This window comes from Salmo trutta, chromosome 4 (assembly GCF_901001165.1).
Source record: "Salmo trutta chromosome 4, fSalTru1.1, whole genome shotgun sequence".
Taxonomy (NCBI): Eukaryota; Metazoa; Chordata; class Actinopteri; order Salmoniformes; family Salmonidae; genus Salmo; species Salmo trutta.
The window spans coordinates 69,755,532-69,780,075 of NC_042960.1; the positions used below are offsets into that span (position 1 = coordinate 69,755,532).

General features: G+C 41.9%; 3 long non-coding RNA genes across 3 annotated transcripts in view; 2 read left to right on the plus strand and 1 right to left on the minus strand.

Annotated features, from left to right (window-relative positions):
* LOC115191475 (uncharacterized) overlaps window positions 1-24,544 on the minus strand; it is a 55,262-nt gene that overhangs the window by 29,241 nt on the left and 1,477 nt on the right. The gene's annotated exons all lie outside the window — the stretch shown is intronic.
* LOC115191486 (uncharacterized) lies at window positions 470-1,482 on the plus strand. Its single transcript, XR_003877691.1, has 3 exons — window positions 470-541; window positions 920-1,040; window positions 1,151-1,482. It is a non-coding gene; the product is annotated as an uncharacterized LOC115191486 (long non-coding RNA).
* On the plus strand, window positions 18,381-19,627 carry LOC115191469 (uncharacterized). Its single transcript, XR_003877673.1, has 3 exons — window positions 18,381-18,584; window positions 18,961-19,060; window positions 19,171-19,627. It is a non-coding gene; the product is annotated as an uncharacterized LOC115191469 (long non-coding RNA).

Genomic DNA, 24,544 nt, shown 5'->3' on the forward strand with positions numbered 1-24,544 from the left:
AGACTCCCCAAACCTATGGAAGAAAAAAAAAATCCCAGTGGCTAGACGTGCAAAGCTTATAGAGACATACACCAACAGACCAACAGTAATTGCTGCCAAAGGTGGCTGTACAAAGTTTTGACTTTGGGGGGGTGAATAGTTATGCACACACAAGTTTTCTGTTTCTTTGTCTTATTTGTTGATTGCTTCACAATAAAAAATATTTTGCATCTTCAAAGTGGTAGGCATGTTGTGTAAATCAAATGATAGAAACCCCCCCAAAAATCAATTTCAATTCCAGGTTGTAAGGCAACAAAATAGGAAAAACGACAAGAGGTTGAATACTTTCGCAAGCCACTATACATAGCATAGCTTGTACATAACCAAACAATGATTTATATGTCAAGACAAAGGTAGGGGTGTGACTTCTCAGAAATGTTCATCTGTTTCCCAGAACTGCCTGTTGGGCTGTTGTTGAGCGGCTGGTATCACCATCCCCCCATTATCCCCCACGTTGTTCCAACTCCGCTTCTGGGAGGAACCAGGCGGGGCCACAGAGCAGGTAAGTACAGATTCTTCTCCTGTGACGACAATGCAAACGTGATACTACCTCTGTTACACTGAACACATATCCTAGATCTAGAGGAACTTTATTTACAAATAGCAGAATGTTCTGTAGGTGTTATGATTGGGGTGATGTGTGTTCCAACTTCCACTGCCAACAAGGAACACAACTGCTTAACAAATTGCATTGGAGTCAACCATACTTTTCTTCAGTCTAATCCAGCTGAACCCAGTTTTACCTGTTGTAAAAAAAAAATTATCACAACAAACTGTGTCTAAAGTTTCCTGAAATATATTTGAGACTTTAACAGTTGGTATTAAATCAGTATTTCTGATGTTTTCTTGTTTTGTTTGTTCATCATGTTTTGACCTCCAGACTCCCCCGTCTCATCCCACCAACTCTGTCAGTCCACCAGGCCCCACAATGCAGCCTCCACACCACTGCAGTAACAGCCACATCTTCCCATCACAAAGCTTCAGTACTGTCTCAATGTGTTGTAAGTCCTGTACAGCACTTGGTATTCATCACTGTTGAGACAATGTTACAGCTGATAACATGTAATGACATTTTCAACCTAATCAACCCCCTCTGATTCTTCTCATTCAGGAAGTACCATCCAGGATCCTGTGGCAACGTCGATGTGAAACAGCATTGACCCATGATCACCACCAACCAGGGCTCCACAGCGGTATCCTTGGACACCCAGTGAAACAGCATTGACCCATGATCACCACCAACCAGGGCTCCACAGCGGTATCCTTGGACACCCAGTGAAACAGCATTGACCAGTGATCACCACCAACCAGGGCTCCACAGCGGTATCCTTGGACACCCAGTGAAACAGCATTGACCAGTGATCACCACCAACCAGGGCTCCACAGCGGTATCCTTGGACACCCAGTGAAACAGCATTGACCAGTGATCACCACCAACCAGGGCTCCACAGCGGTATCCTTCAATGCCCAGGCTTCGCTCAAGATCAACTAAAGGAGATTTGGAAGGATCCCAGAGAGCAAAATTGACATTTTTTGTTGTTGTTCAAATGTATTTTCAACGTCTTTCGATCATAGGGATGACCTCCCGAGAGAGCACACCAGGCAGCAAACAGCACTTTGATGTGATTGGCTGGTCAGCAGGAAGTATTATCTGGCTAAACAGAAGGGATGATGGATCTGACAGAGAACGTTTTTTATGGAATGATGTCAGGTTAATATTGTAAATAAAAAAGGTGAAATGTACAGAATGACTTGATTGATCAATTAATAACACACCAAACTGTTGTTTTAATACATGGAAGAATTTGATTAGTTAAGGTACAATACACAAAAACATTTATGGAATGACTAGACTAGTCAAAGTATATGGAATAACTTGAGCAGTAAATGCATGATACTGACTTGGACTTTCAACATGAAACAGTCATTAGTTTTTTATCAGTCCTTCCTCTAGTGACACATTGGCCCCTTGTCAGTGGCACTAGGAGTGAAGGGCCCGACAGGCATACTGCAAATTATAATGTAATAACCAAAAATGAGTGTAATAACTCATTATAATGTAATAACTTAAGGTATAATATAATTTCCCCCCATTTTAATTAAGTATTCATTATTTTCTAATTTATTAAGCATTTTCCCCAATTTCAAGTGCAGAATGTTTTAAGGCCCAGGTAAATGTGATATTCCTGTGTTTTTATATACATATTCACATTATGATGTTGGAATAATACTGTGAAATTGCGAAAAGGTTAATGCCCTTTTAGTGTAACAGCTGTTTGAAAAGACCACTTGACATTTCAGCCTGTTTTGGTGGGATGGAGTTTTGGCCTGCCTGGTGACATCACCGTTAATATAGCAGTAGGAAAGAGAGTCCCAGCTGAACACCAGATTCCGAATGAGTGCATTTCACACATTTAATCTGTTCACTTTGATATGTTATCAAGTCTGTTAAATACTTCAAATTGTGAAGGTGGAGCACAAAATGGGGGTAAGATTCTTTTAAAACTCACTTTGAGGGTTTTTAATGAAAGTGAACTAAAGAGGTGAAGTTTATTTTAACCTACAGTATATTCTATTTCCAAAAGTCTGTTTATCAAACGATCATGAAGATCATCTGTTGTCTGCATTGAAACGGTGCTGTTAAAGATACTGCTTGTGTTTATCATATAAATGCACGAGAAGATTAAAAACATGTCACCGAGGCAGGGTGACAACGGTAGATAGCTAGCCGTAAACCGGTAGACAGTGTCCTTCGTCCAGCCTGTTGGTTTTCTCCGGTACACAGCAGTAGGGAGGCAGGGGTGACACCATGTGCTTGCTAACTAGCAAGCTAGCACAAAGTTTAGCTAACTAGCAAGCTAGCTGGTTAGCTAGAACATGATGTTGCCCCAGCCTCCCACCTGCTGTGCCATCGGGAAGCGGGAGCGACCAGTAGACAGTGTCCTCTGCCCCCGCCTGTCAGGCACTGTTTTCCCACAGTCCTGTTAATGACAGTGAGGACAGGTATTCGGCAGATGGTCGCAAAGGACACTGTATAAAATAACTCCGATAATACTTTTATTACCCTTTTGACCCACATTCAAAACTCTCACAAGCAAAAGTTGTACTTTTCTCTGAGTTGTAAAAGCAAGCAGAGCAGAAACCAGCTACTCTTTAGTTGACTGATGTAGCTGACAAGATAACTGATTGACTCAACAGAAAAAAACTAGACCAGTGTTTATTCCCACTGCTGAGCTAGTAGTGAAACTGACATTTAAAGTTAGCTAATGTTTCATCCCGTCTCGACTGTTACAAACAACGCAAACAAGCGAACAAAAAAATACAATAGGTTGGAGGCATGTAAAACGTCCACCATCTCAAACTGTACAAAAATAAAAATAACTCCGATAATACTTTTATTACCCTTTTCACCCACATTATTATGTGAAAAGTCTGTCAATGTGCCCTTGAACAAGACACTTAACCCGAGCTCTGGATAAGAGTGTCTGATAAATGATGTAAATAGTGCTGTAACAATAGCAACATCATATTGCTATCTAACAGCTGTTGTGTGTATGGAAATGTTTTGTAGCCTTTGTTTTCAACAGAAGTAATTGAACTTGGCTGGCTTTCCGCAGTTGGTGTACTGTCAGAGCCAGAGCTAGCCAAAAAAGTTGGCTGAAGCTGTTATTTTTGCCTCAATCACACTAGATCTGAATCGGGCCCGTCGCCATGAGGGGGCTAAAGGGGGATTAGCCCGCTCATTTCAAACTTCATTTTTTGTTTTATGTCCCTGTATTAAAAATATCAAAAAAGTTCCAATGATTGAGTGACAGGTTGGCAAAAAAAATGATCTTATTCCCTCCTGATTCTGTGAATCTTCCAACCGGGTTTTCAAAGAATGTTGGGAAAGTTACCAGATTTTTGCATCTACCCGGGAGAGAACTCACCCACTGTCTGTATAATAGACCGAGCTCCCTAAGTAACAATGAGATGACAACTGGGACCGACCGGCTCTATTCGGTCATAAGTAGCAACATTTTAAATTGTGTTTTTTACATTGAATAAAATGTGGAGACTCAGAGATAGAAAATAGTATATCATACACTACAGTTGAAGAAGAATGGGAAAGTAATTCTGCTTTGAAAGTTGATAAACTTGTAACTCCACTTTTGAGGTAATGGGCCTTGAATGTTTTGGTACACCTACTGGAGAGCTCTTCTTTGTCTACCCTCATTCAGTATCGACCCCACCCATCTCTTTAAGGATTCACATGTGAGGACAGGTGCTAAACAGAGTGAGTACGGTAGTGTACTAAACAACCAAAGATTTCAAGACTAAAGACTGGTTTATACTACATCTATTGACATGTCTGTAGACAGTTGTCGCATTGACATCATGAACAATATATTGTAGTCTGACATCAAATTTGTCGTTGTCATTATGAAAAAGTATAAATACAAAAATGACAGACAGCATTAAATCAGCAGCCTGGTGATCCAAATGAGCATAACTGGTGTATATATATTTCAACACTATGAGGTTGGAATAATACTGGAATAATAATACTGGAATAATAATACTGGAATAATAATACTGGAATAATAATACTGGAATAATAATATTGAGAAATTGTGTAAATGATGATAATGCCCTTTGAGGGTAACACCAGAACCCAAATGAGTGCATTTCACACATCTGTTCACATTGACATCTTATATAGTGTTTTTAATTGTGGTGGAGCATAAAATGGGGGTAAGATTATTTTCTAACTCATTTTGACAATTTTTTAAGAAAGGTAAATGAAAAGGTAAAGTTTCTGTTATAATATATCATTTAATTCTAATAGTCTGTTTATCAAAACATCATGAACATCCTCTGTTGTCTGTCTAGAAACGGTGCTGTTAAAGATACTGCTTGTGTTTGTCATCATATGTGACTCATCACCTGGATTCGGTCTTATGTAGCAAAATTTGAAATTGTGTTTTTTATATTGCATAAAGGCAGAGACTCAGAGCTACAAAATGGTATATCATGCACTGCATTTGAGCAACAATGGGAAAGTAATTCTGCTTTGAAAGTAGATCAATTTGTAAACTCACTTTTGAGAAAATGGCCTTTGAATGTTTTGGTATCTAGTGAAGAGCTCTTCTTTGTCTACACCCATTCAGCATCGTTCACACCCTCTTACGCTTTAGCCTTACCCATCTCGTTTCATTCTCGGAGCGCACAATTGACGCTCTGCCCGATTTATTTACCTATGGATAACATCAGCTGGCAACAATTACGTTACGCTTTTTTGCAGACGTTTACTGGCCCCGACCATATTTAACGGTTGTGGTACACATGTCACGTAACGTTAGCTAATGAGCCATCCAGCTAACGTTAGCTAGTTAAACAACAATGAACAGTGCCAACAATGCCACAGTGCTGGGAGCTAACCAACCAGGTTCAATGTTAGGCTCTAACTAGAAAAGCAAATGACTCTGGAATACAAATAATGACATCAGCTAGGGATCCAGCCAGCTAACATTAGCTAGCTAGCTAACAGTAGACTTTAGCTTGAGACATATAGCTTGCTAGCTAGGTAAACAATGAACCTAGCTCGGTAAACAAAGTGTAAGTTCACACACGTCACGTCATTTTGGCTTACTAGCCAGCAAAGGTAACGTTAGCTAGTTAAACAACAATGAACAGTGCCAACAATGCCACAGAGCCGGGAGCTAACCAACCAGGTTCAATGTTAGCTTGCTAACATTAGGCTCTAACTAGAAAAGAAAATGGCTCTGGAATATGAATAATGATGTCAGCTAGGGAGCCAGCCAGCTAACATTAGCTAGCTAGCTAACAGTAGACTTTAGCTTAAGACATATAGCTAGCTAGGTAAACAATGAACCTAGCTAGGTAAACAAAGAGTAAGTTCACACACGTCATGTAACGTCAGCTAATGAGCCAGCCAGCTAAAACAATTATTTTTATCAATCGGCTCTCCTGTGAAGTCGTGACTTGCAACATATGCCTAGTTTCCTGAATCGTGTCACATATGACTAAATGGGAAGTTTAAAAACGTGTCGCTGATAAACCCCACAGAAGAAGAGACGGGGCAACAACGGTAGCTTGCTAGTTGTACACCGGTAGACAGTGTCCTTCTCCCCGCCTATCGGGCACTGTTTTCCCTCAGTTCTGTTAACGACGGGGAGTGCAGGTATTTGGCAGGCTGGAGAGAAGGACACTTTATGCTAGCTAGCACACGGTGTCCCTAACTAGCAAGCTAGCTAGCTAGTTAGCTAACACACAGTGTCGTTCCAGCCTCCCACTCTGCTGTGCTAGCGGGAGGTGGGGGCGATTGGTAGACAGTGTCCTTTGCCCGGGCCTGGTGTTCACGTTCTTCCCACGGGAAACAGCATTAGGGAGGCAGGGCGACACTATGTGCTTGCTCACTAGAAAGCACAAGGTTTAACTAACTAGCAAGCTAGATAGTTAGATAGCACATGGTGTGAATCCCGGAACATATTCCAGTCAGTGCTAGCAAAACTGTCCTGTAGCTTAGAATCTGCTTCATCTGAACACATTTTTCAATAAAAATCAATAAAAATTGATCTAGTCACTGATGTTTCCTGCTTTAATTTTTGCTTGTAAGCAGGAATCAGGAGGATAGAATAATGGTCAGATTTGCCAAATGGAGGGTGAGGGATAGTTTGTACATGTACATGCTACTAGGAGCGCCGCCTCTGGGTGAGCGTTTTCTTGTTTGCTTATGGAGGAATACAGCTCATTCAATGCTGTATTAGTGCCAGCCTCTGACTGTGGTGGTATGTAAACAACTTCAAAGAATACAGATGAAAACTCTCTAGGTAGATAGTTTGGTCTACAGCTTATCATGAGAAACTCTACCTCAGGCGAGCAATAGCTTGAGACTTCCTTAGATATCAGGCACCAGCTGTTGTTTACAAAAAAGCATAGACCGCCGCCCCTTGTCTTACCAGACACCGCTATTGTATCCTGCCGGTACAGCGTGTAACCAGCCAGTTGTATGTTGAAGTTGTCGTTGTTCAGCCACGATTCCGTGAAGCATAAGATATTGCAGTCGTGAAAGTCGTGAAAGGAAAAAGAGGATTCTGCTAGTCCGTGGTTAGAAATCGCAGTCCTGATGTCTAGAAGTTATTTTTGGTCATGAGAGACGGTAGCGGCAACATCATGTACAAAATAAGTAAAATAATAAGTTAAACAACGCAAGTAAGCGAACAAAAAAACACAATTAGACTGCTCATTTCAAACTTCAGTTTTATTTCCCTGTATAAAAATAGCAGAAAAGTTTCAATGATTGAGTGACAGGTTGGCGCCAAAAAATGTGTCTCTTCTGCACTGTGTCATTGTGTATAGACAGCCTGGTCTCATAGACTAGATGTACTGTGTCATGTAGACAGCCTGGTCTCATGGACTAGGGGACACACTGAAGTTTTTTAGTACTATATCTCTTGACACAATGATGAAAATAATCATGGCCTCTAAACCTTCAAGCTGCATACTAGACCCTATTCCAACTAAACTACTGAAAGAGCTGCTTCCTGTGCTAGGCCCTCCTACGTTGAACATAATCAAATGAAATGTATTTATAATGCCCTTCTTACATCTGCTGATATCTCAAAGTGCTGTACAGAAACCCAGCCTAAAACCCCAAACAGCAAGCAATGCAGGTGTAGAAGCAGGGCACGGCTCTCTATCCACCAGATGTACCAGATTCACTAAAAGTGGCCGTAATAAAGCCTCTCTTGAAAAAGCCAACCCTTGACCCAGAAAATATAGAAAACTATCGGCCTATATCGAATCTCAAATTCCTCTCAAAAATGTTAGAAAAAGCTGTTGCGCAGCAACTCACTGCCTTCCTGAAGACAAACAATGTATACGAAACGCTTCAGTCTGGTTTAGACCCCATCATAGCACTGAGACTGCACTTGTGAAGGTGGTAAATGACCTTTTAATGGCGTCAGACCGAGGCTCTGCATCTGTCCTCGTGCTCCTAGACCTTAGTGCTGCTTTTGCTACCATCGATCACCACATTCTTTTGGAGAGATTGGAAACCCAAATTGGTCTACACGGACAAGTTCTGGCCTGGTTTTGATCTTATCTGTCGGAAAGATATCAGTTTGTCTCTGTGGATGGTTTGTCCTCTGACAAATCAACTGTACATTTCGGTGTTCCTCAAGGCTCCGTTTTAGGACCACTATTGTTTTCACTATATATTTTACCTCTTGGTGATGTCATTCAGAAACATAATGTTAACTTCACTGCTATGCGATGACACCCAGCTGTACATTTCTTTATTTAAAAATTATAATAATTTACCCCCTTTTTCGTGGTATCCAATTGTTAGTAGTTACTGTCTTGTCTCATCGCTGCAACTCCCGTACGGACTCTGGAGAGGTGAAGGTCAAGAGCCATGCGTCCTCCGAAACACAACCCAAACAAGCCGCACTGCTTCTGACAGAACGCAAATCCAACCTGGAAGCCAGCCGCACCAATGTGTCAAAGGAAACACCGTACACCAAGCGACCTGGTCAGTGTGCACTGCGCCCAGCCCGCCACAGGAGTCGCTAGTGCGCGATGAGACAAGGATATCCCTGCCGGCCAAACCCTCCCTAACCCGGACGACGCTGGGCCAACTGTGAGCCGCCCCATGGGCATCCCGGTCACGGCCGGCTCAAACCCAGAGTCTCTGGTGGCACAGCTAGCACTGCGATGTAGTGCCTTAGACCACTGCGCCACCCGGGAGGCACTCAGCTGTAAATTTCGATGAAACATGGTGAAGCCCCAAAATTGCCCTCCCTCGAAGCCTGTGTTTCCGACATAAGGAAGTGGATGGCGGCAAATGTTCTACTTTTAAACACGGACAAACAGATGCTTGTTCTAGGTCCCAAGAAACAAAGAGATCTTTTGATGAATATGACAATTAATCTGGATGGTTGTACAGTCGTCTCAAATAAAAAACTGTGAAGGACCTCGGCGTTACTCTGGACTTTGATCTCTCTTGATGAACATATCAAGACTGTTTCAAGGACAGCTTTTTTTTGCATCTACGTAACATTGCAAAAATCAGAAACTTTCTGTCCAAAAATGATGCAGAAAGATTTATCCATGCTATTGTCACTTCTAGGTTAGACTATTGCAATGCTCTACTTTCCGGCTACCCGGATAAAGCACTAAATAAACTTCAGTTAGTGCTAAACACGGCTGCTAGAATCTTGACCAGAACCAAAAAATGTGATCATATTACTCCAGTGCTAGCGCCTCTACTATGGCTTCCTGTTAAGGCAAGGGCTGATTTCAAGGTTTTACTGCTAACCTACAAAGCATTACATGGGCTTGCTCCTACCTATCTTTCCGATTAGGTCCTGCCGTACTGTTACGCACGCTTCTTGGAAGAGGGAACGCAACACCCTGCTACAACTCAACTCCTCGTGGAGGGAAAGAGGTATGGGATTGTAGGTGCAGGTAAGGATGACAGAGGCAGAGATTAGTGCCGTTTACAGGGGATTTATTTCCTTCACACGGTAATTTGGGGAAAAGGGGCTGGACGGAACCAAAGCAAAGAAAGTAAAAAATAAAGAGCCCCTTCTCCTTCCTTACCTACCTACCCACTACTTACCTAACTAGCACCACCTTGAGCACTAACCAAAATACAGGGGATGGTCTGCCCAGGTCTTACCTAGTATGCATAGACATAGTAAATACTACGGGTATATGTATGCCCGCAGGCCTCTTGCCTAAGCAATCCCAAGGTGCCTTTCCCTTCCCCCCTGGGAACAAATGAAACAGAATAATACAAACATAAAGTGAACAATTTCACTGTTTTTGATTACAGTAACAAACGTCAGCAGGACCGGCTACAAAATACTTTACAAAAATTCATACAGACCAACAACGAAACACAGGACATACCAAGAAGCTCTCTCCTAACAAAGGAACACTTGGTTTTAAAGCTGCCTAAGGAGTCGGTAATTGCAGACAGCTGTATCTCCTGACGAGAGGGCGGGGTCAGAGCTCCAATCTGCAATGGGGCTGACCAATCAGCTGCTTAGAATTTCAGGAAGCCATCCTGAAACACACACATACAAACAAACCCACAAAGAACATGGGGAACGTAACAGGTACATACCTACACGTACGCTACGGTCACAAGACGCAGGCCTCCTTACTGTCCCTAGAATTTCTAAGCAAACAGCTGGTGGCAGGGCTTTCTCCTATAGAGCTCAATTTTTATGGAATGGTCTGCCTATCCATGTGAGAGATGCAGACTCGGTCTCGACCTTTAAGTCTTTATTGAAGACTCATTTCTTCAGTAGGTCCTATGATTGATTGTAGTCTGGCCCAGGAGTGTGAAGATGAACGGAAAGGCACTGGAGCAACAAACCGCCCTTGCTGTGTCTGCCTGGCCGGCTCCCCTCTCTCCACTGGGATTCTCTGCCTCTAACCCTATTACAGGGGCTGAGTCACTGGCTTACTGGTGCTCTTCCATGCCGTCCCTAGGAGGGGTGCGTCACTTGAGTGGGTTGAGTCACTGACGTGATCTTCCTGTCCGGGTTGGCGCCCCCCCTTGGGTTGTGCCGTGGCGGAGATCTTTGTGGGCTATACTTGGCCTTGTCTCAGGATGGTAAGTTGGTGGTTGAAGGTATCTTTCTAGTGGTGTGGGGGCTGTGCTTTCACAAAGTGGGTGGGATTATATCCTGCCTGTTTGGCCCTGTCCCTGGGCCCTGTCCGGGGCCACAGTGTCTCCCGACCCCTCCTGTCTCAGCCTCCAGTATTTATGCAGTAGTTTATGTGTCGGGGGGCTTGGGTCAGACTGTTATATCTGGAGCATTTCTCCTGTCTTATTCGGTGCCCTGTGTGAATTTATGTATGCTCACTCTAATTCTCTAATTCTCTCTTTCTCTCTTTCTTTCTCTCTTTCTTTCTCTCTCTCAGAGGACCTGAGCCCTAGGACCATGCCTCAGGACTACCTGGCCTGATGACTCCTTGCTGTCCCCAGTCCACCTGGCCGTGCTGCTGCTGCAGTTTCAACTGTTCTTCCTGCGGCTATGGAACCCTGACCTGTTCACCGGATGTGCTACCTGTCCCAGACCTGCTGTTTTCAACTCTCTAGAGACAGCAGGAGCGGTAGAGATACTCTGAATGATCGCCTATGAAAAGCCAACTGACATTTACCCCTGAGGTACTGACCTGTTGCACCCACGACATCCACTGTGATTATTTTTATTTGACCCTGCTGGTCATCTATGAACATTTGAACATCTTGGCCATGTTCTGTTATAATCTCCAACCGGCACAGCCAGAAGAGGACTGGCCACCCCTCATAGCCTGGTTCCTCACTAGGTTTTTTCCTAGGTTCTGGCCTTTCTAGGGAGTTTTTCCTAGCCACCGTGCTTCTGCACCTGCATTGCTTGCTGTTTGGGGTTTTAGTCTGGGTTTCTGTACTGCACTTTGGGACATCAGCTGATGTAAGAAGGGCTTTATAAATACATTTGATTTGATTTGATTTAGATGTACTGTGTATAGACAGCCTGGTCTCATAGTAAATGTAAATCCAGGACACTCAGATTAGTATGATATGTTATGTTTGTATGGTTACATAAGACAGAAGGTTACTTAAAGGTGCAATATGCAGAAATTGCTCCGCCATTTGCTGGTTGCTAAAATTCTAATGGTAGGCCTAATTTCAGTTTGTGACAAAACAAGCAGTAATTGTGTAGAGAATCATTATACCATATGAACCGCTGTGAAATATATTTTCCATAACCAAAAATATTGGATTTTCATCTGTTCGAAGCTGGTGCACAAAACCGACAGTAAAAGATGCAGAAACAAAACTTAAGAACGGGAAACATAGAAATAGTCCATATAGAACACATACACAGCTGATTAGACTTGCTTTAAATTAAAAATTAAAGAGCTATAACTCAATGTTTCTATGTGAATTTGTTCTGGTCGCCCAAAAAGTTACATATTGCTGGTTGGTAAGGCAAAAACATATTGTATGTTTCTAGGCTAAAAGATATGAGGTGCTCCGTGTTCCTGCTGGTAGCAGGCCTTAACCTGGATGTGGGGAAATGTCCTGTCCTGCCTATGGTTGTATCTATCTTGGAAGTGAGATGACAAACCTGCATGGATTAGCAAGAGAAAACATGGTACCTGTATTTAGACAATTGTAGTCAAGACAGCTTCAGTTTACACCGGAGTATACAGGTTCCAGTACTCTACTAACACTTCACACAACTAATTGGTGCTAGGCAGTAATATAAACATGCACACAGTCCAGTAAGTTGAAGCACTCAGAAGCACGGTGGCTAGGAAAAACTCCCTAGAAAGGCCAGAACCTAGGAAGAAATCTAGTGAGGAACCAGGCTATGAGGGGTGGCCAGTCCGCTTCTGGCTGTGCCGGTTGGAGATTATAACACAACAGTAAGTTTCCCAAAATCCCCAGTTTTCAAAAATCCTGGATGGAGGATTCCAGATTTCCTGCTTATTCCTTCCTGATACCGTGAATCTCCATACTGGGTTTACAAAGAATGTTTGGGAAAGTTACCAGATATTTGCATCTACCTGGGACAAAACTCACCCACTGTCTGTATAATAGACCGAGCTCCCTAAGTAACAATGAGATGACAACTGTGACCGACCGGCTCGATTCGACGTAGCAAAATTAGAAATGGTGTTTTTTACATTGAATAAAAGTAGAGACTCAGAGATAGAAAATGGTGTATCATACACTAAAGTTGAGGAACAATGGGAAAGTAATTCTGCTCTGAAAGTTGATCAACTTGTAAACCCACTTTTATATAAATGGTCCTTGAATGTTTTGGTACACCTACACCTCTTCTTTGTCTACCCTCATACACACTCTTAAGCCTTAGACCCACCCATCTCTTTAAGGATTCACATGTGAGGCCATGAGCTAAACAGAGTGAGTACAGTAGTGTAGTAAACAGAGTGAGTACGGTAGTGTAGTAAACAGAGTGAGTACGGTAGTGTAGTAAACAGAGTGAGTACGGTAGTGTAGTAAACAGAGTGAGTACGGTAGTGTAGTAAACAGAGTGAGTACGGTAGTGTAGCAAACAGAGTGAGTACGGTAGTGTAGCAAACAGAGTGAGTACGGTAGTGTAGTAAACAGAGTGAGTACGGTAGTGTAGTAAACAGAGTGAGTACGGTAGTGTAGTAAACAGAGTGAGTACGGTTGTGTAGTAAACAACCAAAGATTACAAGACTACGTTTATCGACATGTCTGTAGACAGTGACATCATGAACATTCTATTGTAGTCTGACATCATGAACATTCTATTGTAGTCTGACATTATGAACATTCTATTGTAGTCTGACATCATGAACATTCTATTGTAGTCTGACATCATGAACATTCTATTGTAGTCTGACATTATGAACATTCTATTGTAGTCTGACATCAAATTTGTAGTTGTCGTTATGAAAAAGTATAAAAACATAACCGACATACTGCATGACATCAGCAGCCTGGTGTTCCAAATTAGCATAACTGGTGTATATTTATATTTCCACACTAAAAAGTTGGAATAATACTGAGAAAATGTGAAAATGTTGATACCCTCTTAAGGATCGGACCCTTTTATTCAATTTTCGCCTAAAATGACATACCCAAATTTAACTGCCTGTAGCTCAGGACCTGAAGTAGAGATATGCATTTTCTTGATACCATTTGAAAGGACGCTTTGAAGTTTGTGGAAATGTGAAATGAATGTAGGAGAATATAACACATTAGATATGGTAAGATGGCAGCAGTGTATGTGCAAAGTTTTAGACTGATTCAATGAACCATTCTGTTCAAATTGTTGTATCAGGACTACCCAAATGTGCCTAATTGGTTTATTAATACATTTTCAAGTTCATAATTGTGCACTCTCCTCAAACAATAGCATGGTATTATTTCACTGTAACAGCTACTGTAAATCAGACAGTGCAGTTAGGTTAACAAGAATTTAAGCTTTCTGCTAATATCAGATATTTCTATGTCCTGGGAAATGTTCTTGTTACTTACAACCTCATGCTAATCACATTAGCCTACCTTAGCTCAATCATAGTTAGTGTAACTCAATCATAGTTAGTGTAGCTCAATCATCTTAGTGTAACACCAGATCGCAAATGAGTGCATTTCACAAATTTAATCTGTTCACAATGACAGCTTCTCAAGTGTTTTTAATACTTCATTTGTGGAGGTGAAGATTCTTTCAAAACTCATTTTGAGCATTTATTATGAAAGTTAACTGAAGAGGTAAAGTTTATGTTAACCTGTATTCTAATAGTCTGTTTATCAAAACATCATGAACATCCTCTGTTGTCTGTCTAGAAACGGTGCTGTTACAGACACTGCTTGTGTTTGTCGTCGTATGACTGCATGGGAAGATTGAAAAATCATGTCACTCACTTCCTCTTCATTGTTAGTTTAATGTGATAACAAGGTTAAGCTAATTATGTTTGTTTGTTTGTTTTTCCAGGATAATGAAGAAACCAAAATTTTGACATTCAAGTAAAGTTTGAGAAAAAGGATAATGAAAGCTCTATCTATCTGAAAATGAATTTATACTAATTAACTAATTAATTAACTTTGATAAAGAACATTTTTACTACTTCAATTTTAATACACTTTTCAACTATGTAAGTTCTTCTGATAAACCTACTGCATTCAAAGAAATTATTTTACAAAAACAAAATAGCTTATTTCAAAAAAAAATATCTGTGATATACAGTGGGGAAAAAAAGTATTTAGTCAGCCACCAATTGTGCAAGTTCTCCCACTTAAAAAGATGAGAGAGGCCTGTAATTTTCATCATAGGTTCACGTCAACTATGACAGACAAAATGTGGAAAAGAAATCCAGAAAATCACATTGTAGGATTTTTTATGAATTTATTTGCAAATTATGGTGGAAAATAAGTATTTGGTCATCCACAAACAAGCAAGATTTCTGGCTCTCACAGACCTGTAACTTCTTCTTTAAGAGGCTCCTCTGTCCTCCACTCGTTACCTGTATTAATGGCACCTGTTTGAACTTGTTATCAGTATAAAAGATACCTGTCCACAACCTCAAACAGTCACACTCCAAACTCCACTATGGCCAAGACCAAAGAGCTGTGAAAGGACACCAGAAACAAAATTGTAGACCTGCAGCAGGCTGGGAAGACTGAATCTGCAATAGGTAAGCAGCTTGGTTTGAAGAAATCAACTGTGAGAGCAATTATTAGGAAATGGAAGACATACAAGACCACTGATAATCTCCCTCGATCTGGGGCTCCACGCAAGATCTCACCCTGTGGGGTCAAAATGATCACAAGAACGGTGAGCAAAAATCCCAGAACCACAAGGGGGGACCTAGTGAATGACCTGCAGAGAGCTGGGACCAAAGTAACAAAGCCTACCATCAGTAACACACTACGCCGCCAGGGACTCAAATCCTGCAGTGCCAGACGTGTCCCCCTGCTTAAGTCAGTACATGTCCAGGCCCGTCTGAAGTTTGCTAGAGAGCATTTGGATGATCCAGAAGAGGATTGGGAGAATGTCATATGGTCATATGAAAGCAAAATATAACTTTTTGGTAAAAACTCAACTCGTCGTGTTTGGAGGACAAAGAATGCTGAGTTGCATCCAAAGAACACCATACCTACTGTGAAGCATGGGGGTGGAAACATCATGCTTTGGGGCTGTTTTTCTGCAAAGGGACCAGGACGACTGATCCGTGTAAAGGAAAGAATGAATGGGGTCATGTATCGTGAGATTTTGAGTGAAAACCTCCTTCCATCAGCAAGGGCATTGAAGATGAAACGTGGCTGGGTCTTTCAGCATGACAATGATCCCAAACACACTGCCCGGGCAACGAAGGAGTGGCTTCGTAAGAAGCATTTAACTTCTTAGGGCTAGGTGGCAGTATTTTCAATTTTTGATAAAGGACGTACCCGATTTCATCTGTTTATTACTCCTGCCCAGTAACTAGAATATGCATATAATTGTTTGCTTTGGATAGAAAACACCCTAAAGTTTCTAAAACTGTTTGAATGGTGTCTGTGAGTATAACAGAACTCATTTGGCAGGCCAGAACCTGAGAAGATTCCAAACAGGAAGTGGCCTGTCTGACCATTTCTTGGACTTCTTAGGCATCTCTGTCCAAAACAAAGGATCTGTGCTGTAACGTGACATTTTCTAAGGCTTCTATAGGCTCTCAGAAGGCGCCAAAACGTTGAATCGTGACTCTGCAGTTCCTGGTTGAAAAATACGAGGGCTTTTGGTAAGTGGTCGATCTGAGGACAATGGCCTGGCGCGCGTGCGTGCATGTTAGGATTGCATTTTCTCCTTTCAGTGTTTGAACGGATACAACGACTCCCGGCTTGAATATTATCGCTATTTTACGAGTAAAATTGCATAAAAATTCATTTTAAACAGCGTTTGACATGATTAGAAGTACGGTAATGGAATACTTCGGAATTTTTTGTCACGATATGCGCCAGGCGCGGCACCCTTCGGATAGTGTTTTGAAGGCACGAACAAAACGCAGCTATTTGGATATAACGATGGATTATTTGTAAACAAAACAACATTGGGTGATGAAGTAGACGTCCTGGGAGTGCATTCTGACGAAGACAGCAAAGGTAAGGAAACTTTTCTTATAGTAAATCGTAGTTTGGTGAGTGGTAAACTAGGTGGGTGTCAAAATCGCTAGCCTGTGATGGCCGGGCTATGTACTCAGAATATTGCAAAATGTGCTTTCACCGAAAAGCTATTTTAGAATCGGACACCGCGAATGCATAGAGGAGTTCTGTATCTATAATTCTTAAAATAATTGTTATGTTTTTTGTGAACGTTTATCATGAGTAATTTAGTAAATTCACCGGAAGTTTGCGGTGGGTATGCTAGTTCTGAACGTCACATGCTAATGTAAAAAGCTGGATTTTTGATATAAATATGAACTTGATTGAACAAAACATGCATGTATTGTATAACATAATGTCCTAGGATTGTCATCTGATGAAGATCATCAAAGGTTAGTGCTGCATTTAGCTGTGGTTTTGGTTTTTGTGACATTATATGGTAGCTTGAAAAATGGGTGTCTGATTATTTCTGGCTGGGTACTCTGCTGACAAAATCTAATGTTTTGCTTTCGTTGTAAAGCCTTTTTGAAATCGGACAGTGTGGTTAGATAAAGGAGAGTCTTGTCTTTAAAACGGTGTAAAATAGTCATATGTTTGAAAAATGGAAGTTTTCGGATTTCAGAGGTTTTGAATATCGCGCCACAGGATTCAACTGGCTGTTGACTCGGCGGGACGCTTGCGTCTCACGTAGCCCTAAGAAGTTAAAGGTCCTGGAGTGGCCTAGCCAGTCTCCAGATCTCAACCCCATAGAAAATCTTTGGAGGGAGTTGAAAGTCCGTGTTGCCCAGCGACAGCCCCAAAACATCACTGCTCTAGAGGAGATCTGCATGGAGGAATGGGCCAAAATACCAGCAACAGTGTGTGAAAACCTTGTGAAGACTTACAGAAAACGTTTGACCTGTGTCATTGCCAACAAAGGGTATATAACAAAGTATTCAGATAAACTTTTGTTATTGACCAAATACTTATTTTCCACCATAATTTGAAAATAAATTCATAAAAAATCCTACAATGTGATTTTCTGGATTTTTTTTTCTCATTTTGTCTGTCATAGTTGACGTGTACCTATGATGAAAATTACAGGCCTCTCTCATCTTTTTAAGTGGGAGAACTTGCACAATTGGTGGCTGACTAAATACTTTTTTCCCCACTGTACATCCAATGTTTTAAGGATTATGTTGATGTAATTAATTTTTTCTGGAAAAAAAATGGACAATTGGAAGAAGAATATTATATAATAGTTGGGAGGATAATTTCTTCATTTAATATGAATAACATTATATATAGATTGAGTTCGAAATTAATGATGACAATATTGAGTCTGCTATTAATGAAGGCATCCTTAACGTATCAGATATTGACATTTGTAAAACTATTGTTGATTATGCAACATTAGATAAAAAGGTATCTAAGAGCCGACAATTCCGTTATGCTCTCATTGACATAATTTTGGAAATCAACAAAAACTTCTTGTTATACGTAACCATTATGACATGATTGCTTTACTTGCGGTCTCATTTTCAGAGGTGATCAGAAGTCAAGTGATGATACTTATAATCCTTATTTCTTTGACCATGGATTCCTTAAATACTTGGTGACTTCCGCAAATATCTGCCACTATGTGGGGGAACCTGGAAAAAGAAACAAGAGAACTGTCAAAAATTGAAAGATAAAATAAAAATATATATTTTTTAAACAAAATCTGAAACATTTTCTAAAGTAACTTCTATAGGTTTTGATTATTATTTTTAAATCCCCCCCAAAAATCTACAAGCATTTCGCTACACTCGCATTAACATCTGCTAACCATGTGACCAATAAAATTTGATTTGAATTCATCTTCATTATCCCCCACGATGCTCCACCTCTGCCTCTGGGAGGAGCCAGGCGGGGCTCAAAGCGGGTAAGTACAGATTCTTCTCCACTGACGTCAATGCCAACGTGGTACAATACCTCTGTTACACTGAACACGTATCTGCAGATCTAGAGGAACTTGATTTGCATTTATAAATAGCAGAATGTTCTGTAGGTGTTATGATGTGTGTTCCAACTTCCACTGCCAACAAGGAACACGAACCACTTTACACATTACATTGGAGTCAACCATACTTTCCTTCAGTCTAATCCAACTGAACCCAGTTTTACCTGTTGTAAATCTTTTTTTATCACAACAAACTGTGTCTAAAGTTTCCTGACATATATTTTACACTTTAACAGTTGTTAAATCAGTTTTTCTAATATATATATTTTTTGTTTGGTCATCATATTTTGACCTCCAGACTCCCCCATCTCATCCCACCAACTCTGTCAGTCCACCAGGCCACTGCAGTAACAGCCACATCTTCCCATCACAAAGCTTCAGTACTATCTCATTGTGTTGTAAGTCCTGTACAGCACTTGGTATTCATCACTGTTCAGACAATGTTACAGCTGATAACATGTAATGACATTTCCATCCTAACCAACCCCCTCTGATTCTTCTCATTCAGGAAGTACCATCCAGGATCCTGTGGCAACGTCAATGTGAAACCGCATTGACCCGTGTTCACCACCAACCAGGGCTCCACAGCGGTATCCTTGGACACCCAGTGAATCAGCATTGACCAGTGATCACCACCAACCAGGGCTCCACAGCGGTATCCTTGGACACCCAGTGAAACAGCATTGACCAGTGATCACCACCAACCAGGGCTCCACAGCGGTATCCTTGGACACCCAGTGAAACAGCATTGACCAGTGATCACCACCAACCAGGGCTCCACAGCGGTATCCTTGGACACCCAGTGAATCCAGAGAGAGCACACCAGGCAGCATTGAGCACTTTGATGTGATTGGCTGTTCAGCAGGAAGATTCATCTGGCTACACAGAAGGGATGATGGCTCTGACCAATAAAATTATATTTTTGAAACTATATAACTGAAGAAACTATGATTTAACTAAAAACACATTTCTGTTTTGGTTAGTAATTGTTGCCTTATTTCACTGTAGAGCCTCTTGCTCAATACGCCTTATTTAACACTATAATTCCACCTATCACACATGCGTTGACATCACCTGGCTTAAATTATATTTCTAGAGACAATAACTCTTTCATCGTCACTCTATGCACAGGTTTACCCTCACTGTACTCACATCCTACCATACCTTTGTCTGTACATTATGCCTTGAATCTTTTCTACCGTGCCCAGAAATCTGCTCCTTTTACTCTCTGTTCTGAACGTACTAGGCAACCAGTTCTTTTAGCCTTTAGTCGTACCCTCATCCTACTCCTCTGTTCCTCTGTGGAGGTGAATCCAGGCCCTGCAGTGCCTAGCTCCACTCCCATTCCCCAGGCGCTATCATTTGACTTCTGTAACCATAATAGCCTTGGTTTCATGCATGTTAACATTAGAAGCCTCCCTAAGTTTGTTTTATTCACTGCTTTAGCACACTCTGCCAACCCGGATGTCCTAGCCGTGTCTGAATCCTGGCTTAGGAAGACCGCCAAAAATCCTGAAATTTCCATCCCTAACTATAACATTTTCCGACAAGATAGAACTGCAAAGGGGGCTGTGTTGCAATCTACTGCAGAGATAGCCTGCAGATTTTCTGTCCAGATCTGTGACCAAACAATTCTAGCTTCTACTTTTAAAAATCCACCTTTCCAGAAACAAGTCTCTCACTGTTGCCGCTTGCTATAGACCACCCTCTGCCCCCAGCTGTGCTCTGGACACCATATGTGAACTGATTACCCACCATCTATCTTCAGAGCTCGTGCTGCTAGGTGACCTAAACTGGAACATGTTTAACACCCCAGCCATCCATCAAAGCTTGATGCCCTCAACCTCACACAAATGATGAATGAACCTACCAGGTACCACCCCAAAGCCATAAACATGGGCACCTTCATAGATATCATCCTAACCAACTTGCCCTCCAAATGCACCTCTGTTTTCAACCAAGATCTCAGCGATCACTGCCTCATTGCCTGCATCCGTAATGGGTCAGCGGTCAAACGACCACCCTTCATCACTGTCAAACGCTCCCTAAAACACTTCAGCGAGCAGGCCTTTCTAATTGACCTGGCCCGGGTATCCTGGAAGGATATTGACCTCATTCCATCAGTAGAGGATGCCTGGTCATTCTTTAAATGTGCCTTCCTCACCATCTTAAATAAGCATGCCCCTTTCAAAAAATGTAGAACCAGGAACAGATACAGCCCTTGGTTCTCTCCAGATCTGACTGCCCTTAACCAGCACAAAAACATCCTGTGGCGTTCTGCATTAGCATCAAATAGCCCCTGTGATATGCAACTTTTCAGGGAAGTTAGGAACCAATATACACAGGCAGTTAGGAAAGCTAAGGCTAGCTTTTTCAAGCAGAAATGTGCATCCTGTAGCACAAACTAAAAGTTCTGGGACACTAAAGTCCATGGAAAATAAGAGCACTTCCTCCCAGCTGCTCACTGCACTGAGGCTAGGAAACACTGTCACCAACAATAAATCCACTATAATTGAGAATTTCAATAAGCATTTCTCTACGGCTGGCCATGCTTTCCACCTGGCTACCCCTACCCCAGTCAACAACCCTGCACTCCCCACAGCAACTCGCCCAAGCCTCCCCCATTTCTCCTTCACCCAAATCCAGATAGCTGATGTTCTGAAAGAGCTGCAATATCTGGATCCCTACAAATCAGCCGGGCTAGACAATCTGTATCCTCTTTTTCTAAAATGATCTGCTGAAATTGTTGCAACCCCTATTACTAGCCTGTTCAACCTCTCTTTTATATCGTCTGAGATCCCTAAAGATTGGAAAGCTGCCACGATCATTCCCCTCTTCAAAGGGGGAAACACTCTAGACCCAAACTGCTACAGACTATCCTACCCTGCCTTTCTGTCTTCGAAAGCCAAGTCAACAAACAGATTACCGACCATTTCGAATCCCACCATACTATCTCCGCTATGCAATCCGGTTTCAGAGCTGGTCATGGGTGCACCTCAGCCACGCTCAAGGTCCTAAACGATATCAAAACTGCCATCGATAAGAGACATTACTGTGCAGCCATATTCATCGACCTGGCCAAGGCTTTCGACTCTGTCAATCACCACATTCTTGTTGACAGACTCAACAGCCTTGGTTTCTCAAATGATTCCCTTGCCTGGTTCAACAACTACTTCTCTGACAGAGTTCAGTGTGTCAAATCAGAGGGCCTGTTGTCCGGATCTCTGGCAGTCTCTATGGGGGTGCCACAGGGTTCAATTCTCGGGCTGACTGTCTTCTCAGTATACATCAATGATGTCGCTCTTGCTGCTGGTGATTCTCTGATCCACCTCTGCGCAGACGACACCATTCTGTGTACTTCTGGCCCTTCTTTGGACACTGTGTTATTAACTAACCTCCAGACGAGCTTCAGTGCCATACAACTCTCCTTCCGTGGCCTCCAACTGCTCTTAAATGCAAGTAAAACTAAATGCATGCTCTTCAACTGATCACTGCCCGCACCTGCCTGCCCGTCCAACATCACTACCCTGGATGGTTCTGACTTAGAATATGTGGACAACTACAAATACCTAGGTGTCTGGTTAGACTGTAAACTCTTCTTCCAGACTCACAATAAGCATCTCCAATCCCAAATTAAATCTAGAATCGGCGTCCTATTTCGCAACAAAGCATCCTTCACTCATGCTGCCAAACATACCCTCGTAAAACTGACCATCCTACCGATCCTCGACTTCGGCGATGTCATTTATAAAATAGCCTCCAACATTCTATTCAACAAATTGGATGCAGTTTATCACAGTGCCATCCGTTTTGTCACAAAAGCCTCATATACTACCCACCATTGCAACCTGTACACATTCATTGGCTGGCCCTCGCTTCATACTCGACGCGAAACCCAATGGCTCCAGGTCATCAACAAGTCTCTGCTAGGTAAAGCCCTGTATCAAGCCCCGCATCCCAGTATCTCTACTTGCACATTCATCTTCTGCACATCTACCATTCCAGTGTTTAATTGCTATATTGTAATTACTTTGCCACCATGGCCTATTTATTGCCTTACCTCCGTTATCCTACCTCATTTGCACACACTGTATATAGACTTTTTTTTCTTTTTTTTCTACTGTATTATTGACTGTTTGTTTGTTTATTCCATGTGTAACTCTGTGATGTTATATGTGTCGAACTGCTTTGCTTTATCTTAGCCAGGTTGCAGTTGCAAATGAGAACTTGTTCTCAACTTGCCTACCTGGTTAAATAAAGGTGAAATAAAAAATACAAGTATTATCGGAGTTTTTTTTATTATTGTTTTTTGATATTTTTATACAGGGTCATAAAACAAAAAATTAAGTTTGAAATGCGTCGGCTAATCCCCCTTTAGCCCCTCATGGCGACGGGCCCGATTCAGATATAGTGTGATTGAGGCAAAAATAACAGCTTCAGCCAACTTTTTCGGCTAGCTCTGGCTCTGACAGTACACCAACTGCGGAAAGCCAGCCAAGTTAAATTACTTCTGTTGAAAACAAAGGCTACAAAATATTTCCATACACACAACAGCTGTTAGATAGCAATATGATGTTGCTATTGTTACAGCACTATTTACATCATTTAGCAGACACTCTTATCCAGAGCTCGGGTTAAGTGTCTTGTTCAAGGGGACATTGACAGACTTTTCACATAATTTGTTTGGGGATTAGATCCGGAGACCTTTCGTTTACTGACCCAACGCTCTAGGCTACCTGCTACCCTATCTGACAGATAGCTAGAGGCTAAGGCTGGATGCTTGAGCTGAACTGGCTATTTTAGCTACTAGCTAGCTAGTTCATTCACCTCAGTCGACACTGGATAAAACATTACAACACTAACATTACATGTCAGTTTGAGATGGTGGACGTTTTCAATGCCTCCAACCTATTTTGTTTTTTTGTTTGCTTAATTGTGTTGTTTGTAACAATCGAGACGAGATGAAACATTAGCTAAGGTTAAATGTCAGTTTCAACAGTGGGAATAAACACTAGTCTAGTTTTTTTTCTGTTGAGTCAAACATCAGTTACCTTGCCAGCTACATCAGTCAACTAAAGAGTAGCTGGTTTCTGCTCTGCTTGCTTTTACAACTCAGAGAAAAGTACGACTTTTGCTTGTGAGACATTTGAATGTGGGTCAAAAGGGTAATAAAAGTATTATCTGAGTTATTTTTATACAGTGTCCTTCGCGACCGCCTGCCGAATACCTGCCGTCACTGTCATTAACAGGACTGTGGGAAAACAGTGCCTGACAGGCGGGGCAGAGGACACTGTCTACTGGTCACTCCCGCTTCCCGATGGCACAGCAGGTGGGAGGCTGGGGCAACATCATGTTCTAGCTAACCAGCTAGCTTGCTAGTTAGCTAAACTTTGTGCTAGCTTGCTAGTTAGCAAGCACATGGTGTCACCCCTGCCTCCCTACTGCTGTGTATCAGAGAAAACCGTGCCCAACAGGAGGGGGCGAAGGACACTGTCTACCTGTCACACCCGCCTCCCACTAGCTAGCTATTATGCTAGTTAGCTAGCTAGCAGAGAGTGTCCTTCGCTTCTGCCTGCCAAACATCTGCACTCACATTCTGTAATAGACCTACAGAAAAACTGTGTCTGACCGGCGGGACGAAGGACACTGTCTACCAGTTTACGGCTAGCTATCTACCATTGTCACCCTGCCTCGGTGACATGTTTTTAATCTTCTCGTGCATTTATATGATAAACACAAGCAGTATCTTTAACAGCACCGTTTCAAGGCAGACAACAGAGGATGTTCATGATCGTTTGATAAACAGACTTTTGTAAATAGAATATAGGTTAAAATAAACTTCACCTCTTTAGTTCACTTTCTTTATAAACGCTCAAAGTGAG